Raw genomic sequence first — 6,000 nt, 5'->3', positions numbered from 1 at the left:
GTCGGCCATGGCTCATGGGTAGAGTTTCTGTGTCTCCCTTCATTTCCTCTAGCAGCCCGCCCTGGGGTGACCTGTCAGTCTCTCTCCTGTCTTTGCTCTCACATTTATGTTAGCCTTTCCTGGTGCCAATTCACAAAGGAAATCGTGATGGTCTCCCCACCACCCAACCACCCAGGGATCTCTGATGGTTCTCTAAGCATAGGAGTAAACGTTCACCTCCTCAAGGAGCCTTTCAGTCTTGTTTTGTCCCTTTCCAGACTCTCTGCTATGGCTCCTACTGGCTTCAGCTCAGTGCTTCCCAGACCCTGATGTTTGCAGATGCGGCTCTTGATTTTCCAGCCTCTCTTGCTTTGCTTCTGCTGCAAGCTTCTTCCTCCTGGACTGCCTGTGAAATTTTTATTTGTCTCCAAAAGCAGTCGCCTCCCAGAGGCTTTCTCTGTTCAGAATTAATCCTCTTGCATCTTTTTTTCCCAGACACATCCTTTGTATCTCTTAAGTAGTGCAAATGAGCACTCCTATCTGCTTGTGTATTCATCAGGCCCTGGAGTCCCACCGTGTTTCAGGGTGTGGGCAACACTGATCTGTCCGCACGCGTGTATCCCCCACTAGAGCAAGTGCCACGTGGGGGCAGGAGTCGAATTCTCAGTGCACCCGCAGCACTCAGTTCCTGCTTTGCCTGGGGAGAGGAGCAGTAAATGAATTTTAAATTCACTGGGACTGAAACTCGGAGCAGCTTGAATGTGCAAGTGAAAACTGTTGTATTTTGAACATGGAAAAGTCTTTGTGGCAGGGACATGTGGAGTTACTGAAATGTGAGCGTGGAGGTACTGCTTCAGGGGCTCTTTCCAGCAGTGGGAAGAGTTTTTAGCATCAGGAAAATCATCGATTCTGCTTGGTACAACAGGAGAAGGCACTGTGTATAACAGTGCGTTGTAAAATTGGTTGGTTGCTCCCTACAGTTTTCTCTCGCATACTCTGAGGGAGCCTTGCCCAGCCCAACTTTAGGAAGGAGTCGAAATACTATGTGAAGTGTGCTATTCATGGCTGGTGGAACTGCCAAGGAACTACTCTGATACGCGTCTTAAAATTTAAGCCTTTAGGGTGATAATTTATTCATTCTTCACGCCCTACCATTTTAAATTTTAGTTCATAAAATTACAGTTAGTGTGGTATACATCTAGATGTCCCCCGAGAAACTCACGCGCTCAGAGGCAGGGCTTTGGGTGGAGAAGGGGTTGGGGCTCGCAGCTGACTCCTGAAGGAGGTGGGCTGGCCCGAAGAGGCAGCCCCTGGGAGTGGCCTGGAAGAGTGTGCCCCCTCCTGGCTCCTCCCTTCTCACTGTTTCCTATCCACCATACTGTGAGCAGCTCTCCTCCCTCCTGCCCTGCCGCGCTGTCCTGCCTTGGAGCTGGGCTAGGATGCTTCTACGAATGGTGAGCCAAAGTAAACCTCTCCTACTTTAAGTTGCGGGTGTTGGGTATTTTGGCCCAGCAATGGGAAAAGTGCCTGAGACACAAGGGATTATTGCGTGGTTTCCTTGAACGGGTCATGCTTATTGCAGGAGAGAAAGTTTCCTGGCTGCTTGATTTCCAGGCTGGTTTCTGATGTGGGGTGCCTGGAAGGCTGGGTATTAGAGCAGTGAGCCCCCAGAGCAGTTTGGCTTACAGTGTATCCAATATTGGGGATCCTAGTAGGGTTTCTTTGTAAATTAGACTGGAGCAGGCTACAGAGAAGTTTAAGGTTTAGAAAAATCCTAGGGCTAGTAACATGTAGGGATTCTTTCTATATTTAAATAATAGAGAATGTTTTTTGCATTATGAATTTTATAGGAAAAGTTAAGACTCAAAACAGTGCACATTATGAAAGTGGATTCATGTAGAGAATTGAAAAAATAAAGATTTTTATTAATTTAAGTCAACTTAGGTATTCAGAACTCTCGATGTGAAATGGTAAAGGAGGACACAGTTGTGGGCTACATAATCTAACCCTCCCATGGTTAAGGTGTTTCCAGCCTGGCCTTTGCCCTTTGTGTGTGGCCCCTTCTGCAAGGGTGATGTTGCTGCTGGAGCCAGCTGACGCTAAAGCCCTCTGCCGGAGGACTGCTTCTGGGAGCTGAGGTCTGTGTCGCTTGGGGTTCTCCTGACTGTTAGGAGAACCTGGTCCGCAAAGTGTCCTTTGTGTCCATAAAGTGAGGACTTACGTACACTCAGTTCAGAAAGTCACTGCAGCAGCCTTGCGTCATTCCAAGCACTGAGCCTGCTCTTCCTGAGCTTTGTTTCTGCTGAGCGTCTGTATGTTGTGACACCATTACCTCTGTTTCTCTCAGCAACTGACACCTGCTGCCTTGCCCAGTGGAGTTGAGCTCCCTACCCACACTACTCTCCCTTGGACACTTAATTCTGCACCTGACTCCAAAGCGCAGGGTCTGGGAGCAGCTCTGGCTCGGGCCAGGGTGGATGGTTCCCATGTTACTGTAGTTTAGTTGCCAGCGAGAGAGTTCCAGTCAGTGAAAGACCCTGCGTGTGGCCTCCTTTTGTCATTAGGGCAGGTGCAGGTTGTGACATGTTCACAGCTACTGCAAGTCCTGCGGTAATAACAGATTCTCCATAAGCTACATGCTGAGAGCAATTCCTGTCGTCTTGTGAACCTCGTAATAATGCTGTGGCCGATGAACTCACCACCGCCATCTTACTTTCCTAACCTTTTCCTGGACTCAGATTTTTTCCTGTAGTCTTTACTTGAAGTTTCTTGCCTTTGCTCCTGACAATCTGATTAAGCAGCCAACACATCTCACGGTGTGGGTAGGCCAATTCGGTATTTAGTGGCTGGGCAGTGTCGCGTGTCATCTCTGCAGAAACTAGCTGTCACTCTCTGTGAAAGAAGTTGCTGCTGTTTTTGCTGCTCTGCAAATTCAGCCGAGGTCAAGTAAACCAAGCATGTCAGACTTGCAAGTGAAGCTGACAGAGGTTTTTCTTGGATTTAGAAGAAAGCAAACACCCATCTTCCCCTGCACCCAGTACTGATGGACAGAGAAGGAAACACAAGGGAGATGTTGCCTTTCTGCTCTGATCAGTGAACACCGCCCACCCTTTGTAGGGGAATGGTTCTCCAGGAGCCCCTGGTGATCCAGAATACCCCCAAATAGGCCAGAAAGACTTGGTGGGACCACAGGCTCTTGTTGTCATGACAGAAGGGACTAAGATCCTCCCTGAGCATGAGGTCACCTTTATTGTTCTTCATAGCAGGCTGACATGAGACATCGTCTCCTCACCCCCACCTGTTTGATGAGGCTGGAGCAGGGTATATGGCAGCCATAGGGCATCGGAGCATCCAGGTGGAGGTCTGGCCCATTTGGTGCCTGTACGCTCTATGCCAGGGACTTGGGACATTTGCTTCTTGGCTGTGCGCGTGTGTAAGAAGCTATCTAAGTATAAGACCCACCTAGGTCTTCACCGACTGGCTGCCCAGTCTTTGTCTTGCGCTCAAAAGTTGTCATGATGTTAACACGTGATCTTCACTTTTGTTTTGTTCTGCTTTTTATTCACCTGAGAATGTGTGCAGTTCTAATGGTAATGCACAGATAAACTGCAAAGCAGCGTGTGATCTTCATAGTCTAATGTATTTGACTTCTGTTATCGGGTACTTAGATTTTTTTCCCCAAGTCTACACTGTTGTAAAGGCATCATTTACTCCCTGTGTATTCTTAGAATAAAATATGAAAGGTAGGATGAATAAATCAGTGAAAATTAACACCTTGTTTGGGGGTTAGAGATAAGTGTTGTCAACCTGACTTTTAAAAGTTTTGATCAAGTTTACAAAGCCACCATCAGTGAGTCAGATTACTCGTTTCCCTGCAGATTTGAGTTAATAGTGCATTTACATTTTAAAGCTATCCATTTAGCAGCATTTCTGGTACATCTCGATTGTGCTGAAGTGAGGCAATGTTGTACAGTAGGTATGCCTGGGATAGGAATTTAAAGTACAAAATTAAGTTACTAACCTAATATTCAACATGGTAAAGAAAAAAAAAAGGAAGCTGGGTTCAGTGCTACACAGCTGTAATTGCAGTTACTCATAAGGCTGAGGCAGCAGAGTCACTTGAGCCCAGGAGTTTGGGTCCGGCCGGGGCTATATAGGAAGGCTTATCTCAAGAAACAGAACAACAGGAATACATAGAAATGCACACATTTACACAGATGCCCACATGCACGCACACACACACACACACACACACACACACACACACACACACACACACACACACACACCCAGCCACTTATTAGTACCTGTTGTGTAATAGGTATATATTAAGTGACAGATGATGCCATTTGTAATCAAACATACTTTCTATATTACATATTATTTGGCAGAAAGAATCAGTCATTGGAGCATTTTGCTACAGCCAGTGAATATAGTTAAAATAGATGAAATGTAGGGTTTAAAATGCTGCATTTATGAAAGGAACATCACATGTGCAGTCTGCCTCAGGACACTGAGGGACAGTGTGGTGTCAGAGTCAGTTTCCTCTCTCCAGGAAACCAGAAATGCGTTGGGCAGAGTAGATACCCTTGAATTCATCTGCAAACCAAGTGCCAAGTGCTGATCTGCCTGCCTGCCTCCTCTGAACTCACTGAGCAAATATTTATGGCCAGGCGGGGTTTCAGCTCTGGGAGCCGAAGGGCAGAACCAACAAAGTCCTTCTTTTTTAAGGCTCACTTTCTGAGGCAAAATAAGCAAAGTGGTTAATCTCAGCTCCGGTCTTCTGTGTGGGGAATAATGAAGCTGCACAGTGTGGCAGGGTTCCCTCAGCTGCTTTGCAGAGTAATCTCGATTTTTTCAATTTTTGTGGTACTGGGGTCAAACCCAGGAGTGCTCTATCACTGACCTTCATCCCTAGGTGCTTATTTATTTTATTATTGTCTTATATTTTATTGTAGGAGTCTCTGTAATTTTTTGGCCTGGAACTTGTGATCCTCCTGCCTCAGCCTCTTGAGTAGCTGGGACTATGGGCACTACCACACCCAGTCATATTCTCTTGCTTTGCTAAAGTAGTTATTTTGTTGAAAGTTCTTATTGTCTGATATTATATATTTTTATGATAAATCTTAAAAGGCTCTTTGCCTATTTATGTAGTCATAAAGAGATCTTAGATACGATTTACTTCTGCTGAAACAATAACGTATGACAATTGGAAATATGATTAAATTGAGAAATTACAGAGTCTTTTTAAGAACACAGCTGTTGTGGAAAATGAGATACATTTGCTTTACAGCTGATGCTGCTGTAATGTTTTCTTTGTAAAGCACATAATTGTAATGCAGTAAAATGCTTGTGTGAGAATAGGGACGTTGAATAATCGTACAGGAACGTTTTCAGGGTCTGTTACTTGGCTTTCTCTACATCTTGCTCAGTGAGGTGGGCACAAGTGAGGAATGCTGTCAGCCTGTGGGTGTGGATTCACCGATGGACGCTCCCAGTGGTGGCCCAGGGTTTCCAAGCAGAGCAGGCAGATCTGTCGATGACCATTCTGTTAGTATCATTTAGTGACTGCCCTGCTCTAGATATTTATCCTCATTTAATAGAATATTTATTAGCAATAGCTAATTAGTGTTTCTACCAATGGTGAATGCTAATGTCCATACTTTTGGGGTTGGTTTTTAGTAATACACATTGACATGGTTTTCTCTTTATCGCCTGAGTTTATATTACTCTTCCTTGTGCAGTGATATTCATGGCTGTCAAAGAGAAAAGAATGTATATTACTTATTTTTCATTTGCCACAAGGATAGCACATGGTTTTATTCCACTGGACAATGTTCCTTTCGGCAAATTAGAAAATTGAGAAAATAGTTTTTAGTGACTCAATATTTATTTGTTTGTTTGTTTGTACCGGGGATCAAACTCGGGCCCTTGTGCTTGTGAGGCAGGTGGCAGAACCACTGAGCTAAATCCCCAGCCTTCAATATTTTTTATGACTCAGTGGAGTTTTGCATTTGTTCT

At 45.0% G+C, this 6,000-nt stretch overlaps 1 protein-coding gene across 3 annotated transcripts in view; it reads left to right on the top strand.

Annotated features, from left to right (window-relative positions):
- The first annotated feature begins 1,362 nt into the window (after positions 1 to 1,362).
- The window catches only part of L3mbtl4 (L3MBTL histone methyl-lysine binding protein 4), a 243,120-nt gene continuing 238,482 nt past the window's right edge, over positions 1,363 to 6,000 (top strand). For all 3 annotated transcript variants that reach the window (XM_033757362.1, XM_033757363.1, XM_033757361.1), the window contains exon 1: positions 1,363 to 1,433. The gene's annotated coding sequence lies outside the window, so the exon portion shown is untranslated. The remainder of the gene's footprint in view (positions 1,434 to 6,000) is intronic.

Source organism: Fukomys damarensis, unplaced genomic scaffold (genome assembly GCF_012274545.1).
Source record: "Fukomys damarensis isolate Sample0158 unplaced genomic scaffold, DMR_v1.0_HiC HiC_scaffold_30, whole genome shotgun sequence".
Lineage (NCBI taxonomy): Eukaryota > Metazoa > Chordata > Mammalia > Rodentia > Bathyergidae > Fukomys > Fukomys damarensis.
Note: the sequence above shows the minus strand (reverse complement) of the source record. Positions and strands in the feature narration are given on the sequence as shown.